Genomic DNA, 13,698 nt, shown 5'->3' with positions numbered 1-13,698 from the left:
TAACTCCTTTACCCATCTACCCTTCGCATCATCGAGCCTCTTCTTAAGTCCACTGACTATGACTTTGTTAACGGCCTCGGCCTGCCCATTTCCCTGAGGATAAGCTGGGGTAGAGTATCTGTTTGTGATGCCTATGTCACTACAATATTTCCTGAAAGCTTTACTATCAAATTGGACGCCATTATCTGAAATAAGTGTGTGGGGTACCCCAAATCTAGTGATAATATTCTTCCAGATAAACTTCTTGGAGTCGATATCCCTAATATTTGCTAAGGGCTCAGTTTCGACCCATTTGGTGAAGTAGTCAGTTCCTACGAGTAGCCACCTTTTGTTTCCCACAGCCCTCGAAAAAGGCCCAACTATATCTAGTCCCCATTGAGCGAATGGCCAAGGACTGGACAAAGGATTAAGGACCCCCCAGGCTGATGAATGTTGGGAGCGAACCTTTGGCATTGGTCACACTTTCTCGCGTAATCTGGAGCTTCCCTATGCATATTGGGCCACCAATATCCCTGAGTCAGAACTCTATGGGCTAAGGACCTTCCCCCAGTATGGCTTCCGCAGATTCCCTCATGCAATTCTTTAGAAGTGCCTCAGTTGCCTCAGGATGTACACATAGTAAATATGGTCCGGAGAAGGAGCGTTTATACAATTTTTGATCCTCGGACAACCAGAAACGAGGCGCCTTTCGACGAATCTTATCTGCTTCAGACTTGTCCTCGGGAAGGATATCGCTTTTTAGAAAAGATATCACAAGGTCAATCCAACTAGGTCCAGGCCTTATCAAATGGATACGGACGACACTTTCAATGGTCAGAGTTGGTTTTAGCAAGTCTTCAACGAGGATAATTCTAGGCAAACACCGAGCCGAGGATGTCGCCAAAGTGGCCAACAAATCCGCATGTGTGTTTCCACTTCTAGAAACGTGAGAAAGTATAAAAGAATCAAACTCGGATTGTAAACACTTGACCTGGGTCAGGTACTCTTGCATTCTTGGATTCCTAGCCTCCATGGTCCCCGTCACTTGGCCAACCACTAACTGAGAATCCGAGAACATATGAACTTCCTTTCCCCCCATTCTACGTACCATGTTCATACCAACCAAGACCGCTTCATACTCGGCCTCGTTATTAATTGCCGAGAACGCTAATCTCAATGATTTTTCGAAGACGATTCCCTCAGGGGATACCAAAACAAGTCCAACACCAGACCCCTTCTGGTTGGCTACCCCATCAACGGACACTTTCCAAATCGGAGGTCCTTTGTCCATGATCATGCCAACTGATTTTTCATCCATGTGTGGTTCCTTCGCAGTTTCTTCCAACAATGGTTCAGCGAACTCTGCCACAAAATCCGCGAGAACCTGGCCCTTCACCGAGGTGCGTGGCATGTATTTGATATTAAAAGCTCCCAAAATAGTTCCCCACTTAGCTACCATTCCCGAGTAGTCAACACTTCGTAACACTGACTTGAGAGGCAGTTGGGTTAAAACCACAACGGTGTGGGACTGGAAATAGTGAGGAAGCTTCCACGTGGCATGAACTACAGCCAGAAGTGCCTTCTCTAAAGGCAGATAACACACCTCAGCTTCATTCAAGGATTTGGTGACATAATAGACCGGTCTTTGTACCCCACCGTCGTCCCTTATAAGGACTAGGCTGACTGCATGGACGGCCACAGCTAGGTATGCAAACAGGACTTCATCAACCTCCGGCCGAGACATAATGGGTGGCCGGGAAAGATAATCCTTAAGTCGCTGGAAAGCTAAAGCACACTCCTCGGACCATTGGAATCCTTTCCATTTATTTAACAGTTGGAAAAAAGGCTTGTACCTGTCAGCTGACCGAGAGATAAATCTGTTGAGAGCAGCGATCATCCCAGTCAACTTCTGAACTTCCTTTGGATTCCGAGGTGGTTGCAAGCTCTGAATGGCTCTGACCTGTGCCGGATTCACCTCTATTCCTCTATGAGTCACCATGTAGCCTAGGAACTTTCCGGAACCCACCCCAAAAGAACACTTTGAGGAGTTAAGGCGCAGCTTGTACTTTCTAAGTATTTGAAAGGTGTTGTCCAGATCTTTCACATGCGTAGGCACTGTCTTACTCTTCATTACCATATCATCCACATATACCTCAATGATCTTTCCAAGTTGTGACTCAAACATTCTGGTCATCATCCTTTGGTAAGTATCCCCGGCATTTTTCAATCCGAACGGCATCACTTTATAGTGATAGTTCCCTGTTGGAGTGATGAAAGCAGTCTTCTCTTGATCACCAAACGCCAATGGTATTTGGTGATAACCCTGAAAAGCATCTAAAAAACTCATCTGAGGATGCCCAACTGTAGCATCCACAAGCTAATCGATGTGTGGCATCGGGAACGAGTCCTTTGGGCAGGCTTTGTTCAGGTCTGTGAACTCCACACATACTCTCTACTTTTCGTTCTTCTTTTTCACCACAACTGTATGCGCCAACCACTCCGGGTAGAAAACTTCTTTAATAGCCCCAGCCCTTTTGAGCTTAAACACTTCTTCTTTGACAGCCTTGGATTGCTCTTTAGAGGAACGCTGAGGTGGCTGCCTCCTAGGAACAACGGCAGGGTTGACGTTCAAATGATGACAAATGAAACTTAGGTCAACCCCCGGAGCCTTATAGGGATCCCAGGCAAAGACATCGATATTGTCCTTCAAAAACTTCACCAATTACATCTTCTCTTAGTGTGGTAACCGTATACCAACTTGAAAGAACCTTTCAGGGTCATCGGCTATGAGAAACCTCTCCAGATCTTCACACATGGCCTCCTCCGCTGTCACCGTATCGGGGGCAACTAGAGTTGTTAATTGCTATAAGTCCTTCCCAGCTGAGGCCGAGGACTCTAATTTGGCTTGATGCAGTACTGCAGCCGATATGCATTGCCTGACCACTGATTGGCTGCCAAGAATTTCTTCAATGAATCCCCCCGAGGGAAATTTTACTTTAACATGCAAAGTCTAAGAGACAGCACCCAAAGCGTGCAGCCAAAGCCTGGCAAGGATGGCCGTGTATGGGGAATATACGTCAACCACAATAAAATCTATCTCGACCGTTTCCGAGCCAGACTGTACAGGCAATCGAATCTGTCCCTTTGGTATAACAGTCTTCCCTTAAAAACTTATTAATGGTGAGTCGTAAGGAGTGAGATCCTCCAGTTTCAACTTAAGCCCCTTAAATAAGTCGGGGTACATAATATCCGCATCGCTGCCTTCATCAATCATCACCCTTCTGACATCATAATTTCCTATCCTCAACGTGACCACCAAGGTGTCATCATGGGGTTGAATAGTCCCAACCTTATCCTCATCAGAGAATCCTAAGATAAGCACACTCCCCCTGATCCTCTTCGGCTTCGAGCCTGACTCCTCGGCCTAGGAGTGTGACACTGCCATCACCCTAGTAGGACAAGAATAGGTCTTGCCAGGTGCAGCGAAGATGACGTTAATCATTCCCAAGGGCGGCTGAGATGAGTTGTTCTTCTGATTATTTGAACCTGACTGACTGTCTTGCCCGTTAGGTTGGTATAAGTGCTGCTTCAACTTCCCCTCGCTAACAAGCTGCTCTAGATGGTTCCAGAAGGTCCGACAATTCTCGGTAGTATGACCCACATCCTGATGGTACTGGCAAAAAAGGTTCTGATTCCGCTTCGTAGGGTCCCCCACCATCTTACTGGGCCATTTAAAGTAGGGTTCCTTACGAACCTTTTCCAGCAGTTGGTGCACTGGTCCTCGAAATACAATATTAACTACTTGAGGAGTGGCTGGACCAAATTGCCCTGAGTAATCTCTCCTCGGCTTATTGTTATGGTACCTGTCTGACCTGAAATCCCTTCTTTCTTGCGGGATAACTTTTGCCTTACCCTTACCCTGCTGTTAGTCCTCCTCAACCCTTTTGTACTCGTCAATACGGTCCATGAGGCGACGTATACTCCGTACGGGCTTTTTGGTCAAGGATTTCCTTAAATCATGATCAGTGGGAAGGCCCACTTTAAAAGTATTAATCGCCACCTTGTCAAAATTTCCATCTATCTCATTGAATATCTCCCAATACCTGTCGGAGTATGCTTTCAATGTCTCACCCTCCCTCATGGCCATAGATAATAGCGAGTCCAACGGTCGAGGAACTCTGCTGCATGTAATGAACCGAGACGTGAATGCCCTAGTAAGTTCCCTGAACGAACCGACAGACCCCGACTTCAGCCCATTGAACCATCTCATAGCAACAGGTCCCATGCTAGAAGGAAAGACTTTGCACATCAAGGTCTCGTTATGAAAATGCACCGCCATCCTCTGATTAAAATGGCTCACATGTTCCACTGAGTCCGTTCGGCCATTAAAGTGGGTGAACCGCCTAAGGAGCCTTCCATTCTCAATCCTGCGTGAAAGGGGCGATTTGGAGAGTTGGTGTAACGCTCGGCTCATAGCGTCATTCCCCAAGCCCTTGGAAGGAAGCTTCTTATGCTTACGATCCGGTAGGTCGTCCTCTTCGCAAGAGAAGGTTTCGCTGGGGGGAGTCTTGGACCTTGAATTGTAACTGCTTCCCCGGGATTCCCCTGAAGAAGGATTGGATGGGGGTGAAGCCCGCCTTCGTCTGACACGGCGCAACTTCTTCTTGAGGTGGTCAATCTCCCTCTGCATGGCCTTGGCATCATCTTCATGGGTGGCACTACCTCCGCCATGCGTATGACTTGCACCAGGATACATGGTATGAACACTTCCCTCTCGATCCTTCCGGCGCTCAAGACGCTCAAAAAGATCTTCGGGCTATAATCCTTGAGATTCTGCATGATGCGAACCTAAGCCTGCCATGACGCTCCAATTCCTTCAACGCTAGACTTCCCACAGACGGCGCCAATTATAAGTGCACGATTGTACCCAGACCCAAAAACAAGTGTTGGGCTCAGGCCCAATGAGCCTTATACAATAAAATTTGTAGAGTATGGATTTAAAATCTAGGTTCGGGATGTTGGAAGTTTTACTAACAGACTAGAGTGCCACAATCTATGCAAATGGTAAAAGAATATGACAAAGGGACCTCCTCGAACATAAGCCGAGGACGATTTGTATAAATATTATCTTTCTATGCCAACGTTCACAATTCTTAGTTCCTATTTTTCTCAGAAGAAAATGCAGATCCCTCCTATCTTTCCTCTCTCGTTTCCTTATATACTTCTTCTCCACTGGTTCATCCACGTGTCATACAAATCTTCCCCTTGGATACTTGTCCCATCCACCACCTTCTTGAAGTCTTCAAATAATAGCAGGGAGGCTGAATCCTACTGTTCAGAGGTCATTTCCCCATTAATGCGGCCAGGGAGGTAGATGCAAGGCCTTTAATGTGGTGGTAGTAGCTTTTTCCTTAGATATTTCTCACATGTCTCTGCTTCTAAAGGGTGCTTGGATCACCCTCTTACCCACCAGTTCCTCCAGAGTTCTGCCTCTAACCCATTTAGCAAGTCCCAGGGTCATTGCTGGACCTGTCCGAGGAGACACACCTCCTCGGACAACTCCTCAGACTACTACAGTTCGGATTGACTTGTGGGCCTAGAGGCCCTGATCAAAACAGACTGGTACTAACCGATCAGGCCCAAAGCCCAAACATTTATTCAATAGCTTTTACCCCCCACATCTTTATTTTTAATATTTTCCCTATCCTTAATTAACAAATATTGATAAAGTATAAAGAAAAAAAAATGATTTCTGTGGTCTCAAAAACCTGATTCAACCGTGGTATTTTGGGGCACAACTTATTTGTATGTGGGCTAAGCCTTAATCCTACAAATTAGGCCCCAAACTTCACCTCGTTTCTTCTCCCTCCCTTGTGTTTCCCTATGTTTTTGCTCTCTATTTCTCACTCCACAGCTTTTCCAACAACCCTCTCTTATCCTCTTTCACCTTTTATAGTCTCTTATTAGTGAAGTGATCATCATTATTCTCCTACTTAATACGTCTTCCCATGTTCATGAGAATCCCAAGGGATCCTCACGATTTTAGAAGATTCCCTTACAACTTATTCCAGACGCCGGATAGTGTTTAGGATGTTAGGATTTGTGCCCTAAAATCAAATTTATTGGCATGTCATAAATAATTAAATTGTTAATTATATGAGACTATTTGCAAACGAACTAATGGGACATTATCATAGTCCATAAGATGCATTGTATGTGATTTAGTCACAAAATATATAAGTCAGAAGTTCCTTGTAAACTCAAAATGTAGTTTGTAGTCAGTGATGAAATTGAGCGTTCCATCTGCAAAGACTACAACATATCAACTAAGATGGTTTGTTTTGATCATGGAAGTGGAGACTTCTAATTGATGTGTTGATGTGTCTTAAGTGTTAAGACATATTGAACTGGACCGCTGTGAGATTAATTATTCAATTAACAACTGTCACCTGAATGATTAATCTCACGACTTTTAATTTCATAGACTCTCTCAATCTTGAGAGGATAGTGAACCCGATCATGAAATGTAGGTTACTTTGATATATTAAGAGTGAGATCTATTATTGATGGTTAAAACCTCAGTATGTTGGGTAACCACACGTAGTGTTAAAGGAACACATATTCTCAAAATGGAATCCATAATCTCTTTTATAGAGACACAAAATATCCTCTTGAGATAAGTTTAATGAGAACTGATTATTCAGGGCGCCCACTTTAGTAAAAGTTTATATTTATTGAAATTGGATTTCAATAAATGTGAATAACTAATGGCCTATTTGGAAGTTTAGAGAGGGAGGAGAGGAGAGGGGAAGAGAGGGGAAAAGAGTAGTGGGAAAGAGAGTAAAGGGGAATGATTCTCCACTATCTTGTTTTGATATTTTTAAAATTAGTAAGAGGGAAGGGAGTAATTAGTCATTCCTCTTGTTTGGATGTTTAAAAAATTATGATAGAAATGAGAAGAAATGATTTAAATAGACAAATTTACCCCTATTTGAAAATGAACTTGCAACATTAGCCTATGATTAATTTATTAGATTTAATAATTATTTAATCATCATTCTCATTCCACATATTAATCTATTATTTTGATATATTTGTTCTGAGTTTTGGGTGCTCAGATATAATAGGAAAAAAAAACAAAATTTAAAGTTTCAACATTTTTCCACTTTTTAGATTCCAACAAAACAAACACCAGAACTCAACTATATGCATATTGAACATTTTCTTTTCATTTCATTTCAATACCTCGGATTTTCTGAGAAGCCAAATAGAGATTTTTTTTATTTTTTTTAAATTTATCATTACCTCCAACCCACTTGTTACTCTGCGAGTCAGACTTGGACCAACCGGAGAACCCATCAGCTGTAGAATCTAACCCGACCAATGGACCCTCATTACGACGCCACTCCACTCCATTTTCATTTCTAGCTTCGTCTTGAGCCACACAGAACACCTAAACTTGACGACCTAAATTCCCCAGCTGCATCCGTACCAGAATTGCAGGGGAGTTCTTGCAATTCCTACAATTCAGAGCTAGTCGGAGCTGGAGTGAACTCAATGACCACGTGGCAGAAGAAGACGAAGACAAATTCGCCAATGTGGACTCGCAACACGGAATTATCGGCCTCGAATTAGGATCGCAATCTCGGAGCTCAATTTGAAGGGAAATAGAGTTGTTATGATTTTTTTTTTCTCGAGAAAGTAGGGTGTTTGGTTGGTGAGAAAATCTGGGGTTTGATCGATTTGTGTGGATATGTTTCTCGAAGTTTCAATTTTGTGAGAGAGAGAGAGAGAGAGAGAGAGAGAGAGAGAGACAGATGGGTTAAAGGGTGAGTCTGAAATTTGGGAATGGATTAGTAAGTTGTGAATTTATTTTTATTTATATTTTTATTTTTATCACCTTCAATTTTCTCAGTAAACAAACAAAGACAATCGGTTTGTAATTTTATTAATTTAGAAAGGGTAAATTAGGGAATTCATTTGGTCAATAGTTTATCTACTCTACTCTCCCTCCAAATCTCTCCAATTTGGGAGAATTAAAAATGAGGGGTTAGAGGTAGTTGAAACCCCTCCAAACCCCTTTCCCTCCTTCCTTAAAAAACTTCAAAACAAGGTAATTGAATTACTCTCCCTCCCTTTACTCTACTCCCCCTCCTTTTTTTAACTTCCAAACAGGCCATAAAAGATTAAATGGGTACTCAATGATAAAATAGTTGTTTACAAAGTGACAGTTCATTATGACTTTGTTCACTATGGATATTTCATGGAGGGGTCAAATGATATCATTAGAATCTTGGGATATAATTTATTAATAAGGCTTAAAATACAATTATATTTATATAATTAATGGTGTTTCTAAAAAAATATATAATTAATGGTAATTTTGGACTTGTCAAGAGTTGACAAATAAGCCCAAGGCCCATTGGAGCTAAAGTCTTATTTGTTTCCTTTGGTCTCATCCCAAGCTACAAACTAAAGCCTAATTGGATAGGCCCAAAATGCTAACCCAATTAAATAATCAGTTTTTATTTAATAAGAGTTATTAAATAAAGTAACTACCAAGGGTAGTAGTATGTACGTATGATTAAAAAGAAGAAAAAATGGTTTTTCTCTACAAATTTTTGGGAATACACTTTTCCAAAGGAAAATCAATGTACATAAAAACTGATTGAGAGACCACTCTTCTCGGGCACCATGTGGAATTGGGATGTTGATTAGAGATACTCTTAAGTCTTGGTTTTGAATTTCACTCCATCAAGGTATGCTTTATATTCTTTGTTCTAGAATTCAAGGTTACATGTTATCTCTCATGAATGAAGTAGATTCATGTTTGTTGTTTCTGCTGTGTGTTTTATATGAGATACAAAACCAGTTTTTCCAACACGGGAGTGGTTCCCTAATGGCACTATCAGACCCCAACTACTAACTTGTCGGATTCGTGTTGCACCCCGACTGTCTCGTCACTGACCTACATCTAACCGACCACACAGTCTCGGTCTTGGGGTTGGGCCCCTCGTGATAAGGCCTAAGGGCAACTCTCTCTTGGTGCATCGAGTCCAAATCATCTGATGGGCCTCGGGCTTTGTGTTGGGTTTTGATCAAGGAGGCAAACAGGGTTGCCCAAGCCCAACTCACCCACAATTTCTATCGTTTTCATGACACTTGGAGTGTAAAAGATATATATAAAAAGTCAATTGTAAAATGATATATATATATATACATATATATATATATATATATATATATATATATATATACATATAACACTAGAGGGGAGGGGGTGTTTTGGGTGAGGCCATGGGCTAAGTGTCCCCTCTTGACCTCATGTCTCTTGTGACTTGTTAAAATTGGTTCATAATAAAAATGATACTAATGAATGACTCATGTGAAAGTGATATTATAATGATTAGAACTGTTAACAATTATGAAAAAGATTATATCTTCCAAATTATTTAAAGAAAAGAGATGAGAGAGATAGTAAAAAAATATAAGAATTTCAACGAGAGAGAGGAAAACTATTGGAAAGTAATGGAAAGATGTAAAATTACCATGATTGACAACCTTGAAGTTTGTTAAATAAAAATCAAGTTGTTGGCCGTTGAGGTTTTTTTATAAGGTAAATTACACTTTACCCCCCCCCCCCCTCTAAATTATGGTCATTTTATACTTATTCTCATAATCTACGAGAATACACATTTATTCCCCTAAACTATAACTCTTTTTATTCTTACCTCCAAAAACTTATGAGAATGCACACTTTATCTTCTTAAATTATACATTCTTTTCACTTATCTCCTAAATTATGAAAGCACATACTTACGTTTCTAAACTATTACCCATGAGATAGGATACAAAGTGTGTATAATAATTTATGGAGGTAAATGCACATTCTATTATTCATGAGATAGATTGCAAAGTGTTACACAAATAATAATTTAAAAAGATAAATGCGCACTCTTATAATTTAGAAAATAAGTGATAAAAAGGTGTATAGTTTAGATGGAAAGTCTTCCCTTTTTCTTAGTGTATTTTTTATGTTCATATACAGTAATTAAGAATTCCCCTAAAGCTGGTATTCTAAAAGACCTAAAACGAGGTAACCTAATTCCCTAGGTTACCAAATCCCCTAGACAATGGTACTTTTTGGCATGTGCCATGTTGATCATTAATTATTTTATCCAATAGTAACCAAAACAAAAATCTTCACAAAACCGTAGGTTTCCAATAGATATCTTGTCAGAAAGTACGTATTAGTACGTATGTAAAAGGTTTATAATATAAAAAGGGAAGATACGTATGTTTAGGATATGGGATGACCCAAAGACGTATCACACTCCTACAGCGCCGCCAATGTATTGAAGTTTTTTGGCGAATAATCGCGGAGCCTAACGAAGAAGTGGGTCCTAGTTTGAGGTCTGCGATGCTACGTGTGCTTCTGTTCAGTCCACAAATACAAGAAGTCAAGAACCAAACACTATCGTGTCGATCCCACATGTATCACTCATATTTGGTAAAGCTGTTTCGGCCTTTTATTATGCGTTCTGTTAACAGGCACGCAAGGTTCCCTTAACCACAATTTTTTTTTATGACAAAATTTGTCTTTTTCTCTTTTTTGTAGTTTATGTCATCTTTTCATTTTTGTAGATACAATTTGGTGTCTTTTTTTTTCTTTTTTTTGACAAATTTTTTTGTCTTTTTTGCACCTAACAAGCACGAGACGGTGCTTGTTAACATTTCTCTTTTATTATTACTAGTCGCAGACACGCGCGTTGCACGTGATAATTTTTTTTATAGTTATCTCATTATTATTATTATTATTGTTGTTGTTATTATTATTATTATTATTATTATTATTATTATCGTTGTTGTTGTTTTACTATTGTTTATGTTACTTATGTAAAATTCTTATATGATAAAATTATCCAAATCATGCTATGTAATGAAATAATATTATATTCTTTATAATGCAATATGATAACATCTAACAATTAGAGTGAACCAAAAAGAAAAAAGAAAAAAACTTAAAATACAAAACTAAATTGCATCAACTCAAAATAAGGCGGTGCTTGTTAACATTTCTCTTTTATTATTACTAGTCGCAGATCCGCGCGTTGCACATGATAATTTTTTTAGAGTTATCTCATAAATATATTATTATTATTGTTGTTGTTGTTGTTGTTGTTGTTGTTGTTGTTTTACTATTGTCTATATTACTTATGTAAAATTCTTATATGATAAAATTATCCAAATCATGCTATGTAATGAAATAATATTATATTCTTTATAATGCAATAGGATAACATCTAACTGTAAGTGCACAATTTGTACCCGGACCCAAACGAGTGATGGGCTCAGACCCAAAGAACCTTATACAATGAAATTTGTAGAGTATGAGTTTGAAACCTAGGTTAAGGATATTGAAAAGTTAATAAACAGACTAAAATGCCGCAATCTATGCAAGTAATAGATGAATATGACAAAAAACTCTCCTCGGACGTAAGCCAAGGACAATTTGTATAGCTTTTCTTTCTCTAAGCAAAAGATTACAATTTTGTGGTTTCCAAAAGAGATCCCCCTCCCTCTTTCCTCTCTCGTCCTCTTATATCCTCCTTCTTTTTCCCTGTTTCATCCACGTGTAACACAAATTTTCCTCTTAGATACTTGTCCCATCCACCTCCTTCTTAAAGTCTTCAAATAATAGCTGGAAGGCTGAATATTACAGTTCAGAGGTCATTTCTCCATTAATGCGGCCAGGGAGGTAGATGCAGGGCCTTTAATGCAGTGGTAGTAGCTTTTTCCTCAGATATTTCTCACACGTTCCTGCTTCTAACGGGTGCTTGGATCACGCCTTTACCCAACAGATTTTCCAGAATCTTGTCTCTAAACCCTTCAACAAGTCCCCTGGCCTTTACTGGGCCTATTCGAGGAGATACTCCTCCTCGGACAACTCCTTGGCCCCTTGTAGCGCGAACTGACCTGTGGGCCTCAAAGACTCTAACTGAACGGACTTATACCAACAAACTAGGCCCAAGGCCCAAACGTGCATTTAAGCATTTTTACCCCCCACACTAACAATCAGAGTGAACCAAAAAGAAAAAAGAAAAAAACTTAAAACACAAAACTAAATTGCATCAACTTAAAGTAGAGTTATTAAAAATACAAAAAATTAATAATCTAAAGCAGAGATGCAAGAAAAATAAAAAAATCCACCAAAAAATTGAGAGAGAGAAAAAACTTTTTTTATAAGGGAAAATTATGTATAGAAATATAGAATAGAAAAGATAATGAAAAATTTATAATAAGAGGATAAAAACAAGAAGAAACAAAATAAATGAAAATAAAGGAAATATGTAGAGTGATATTGAGGTAAAGGGTTGTGGAGGGATAAAAATGTGAAAGGAATGAGAAATGTTGGAGAAAGTGTAAATATTAAAAAAAATGAGTACAATTTTATAAGGAATTTTTTATTTATTTGTTTTTAATTAAAACATTATATGTTTAATTTTAAAAAATTAAATAAAGAGAGAAAATATTAATAATTTAATGATATGGCTGAATTTAAATGGTCAATTGTTGTAGTGATATTGATTTTAGCTTGAATACACACACACATATATATTGCAACATGAAAAATGATAAACCCTATCCATATAACTAAATTAAAGTTGTTTTATGATGTTGAGTTAACAAAATGAATTGGTGGTTACCAGAAAACTAAGCATTTTTTTTAAAGAATAAACCTAAATGTTGAACATGAATTGTCTTGTTTTATTGCTTGTCATTTGGGTGAGATTGAAACCTCGCATAAATTAATGGAGCCTCATTAGACCTATCAACCATTATAACTCTAAAGAATACCAAAAACAAAAACTTAGCATAAACCAGTATTTACTATTTGTAAGTCAAGAGGCTACACATACAATCTAATACACATCATTACCCAACAATGTTTCAACTCACCACACAGCAAAGTAATCATGCAAATGAAGTTTGAAATATCCATTTGGTGTTACGATCGATGGTATGTAGCTTTTAGGAAAAAATATGTAATAATGGCAAATTAAACAACACTATTCAACTACTTAGATTTATCACAATATGAGGAGAACATGAATGCATTATAGACCCCTTTGTTCCTTATGGCCCATACAAAATTAAAACTATTGGAATTAAGAAGAAATAGATTTCTAAATATATAAATAGAATAATTTTTGTTAGAAGTCAATCACTGCACATGAGGAGCGTGTGGTGGGTCTTTTGTGCGATATTGGGCCGGGCTACTTCCTGCCGTGCTAGGCCCAAGGTGTTTAGGATCAAGGAGTTGGGACCGGTCCAATTGCAACCCACCTTGGTCCGGCTTGTGCGCAAACTATGCCCCGTTTTGCCAAGGCTTTGATCACTTGCCCCTGGCAGGCAGAACTGCTATGGTTATTATGGCAAGCAGATATAATAAAGATAATAACAGAGATTTGTTCACCATTTAGACAAAAATAAAAAGTGGGTCATTACAAGAAACGCATGTTTTACGAGATAGCAACACAAATAAATACGGATCAGGGGTTAATAAGCCTATTGAATCACAAAGAAATATCAGTCTGCCGTGGAGAGTTATGTTACAAGGTCTAAGTCAAGAAGGAAGTCATTTCCTCAATGCGAATAATCTCTCTGACGAAGAAATTAACTGCTTTGAGGGAACGGGTCTAAATGACTTGTGCCCAG

This window comes from Castanea sativa, chromosome 9 (genome assembly GCF_040712315.1).
Source record: "Castanea sativa cultivar Marrone di Chiusa Pesio chromosome 9, ASM4071231v1".
Classification (NCBI taxonomy): domain Eukaryota; kingdom Viridiplantae; phylum Streptophyta; class Magnoliopsida; order Fagales; family Fagaceae; genus Castanea; species Castanea sativa.
The sequence above is the reverse complement of the archived record's forward strand: the minus strand, read 5'-3'. Positions refer to the sequence as shown.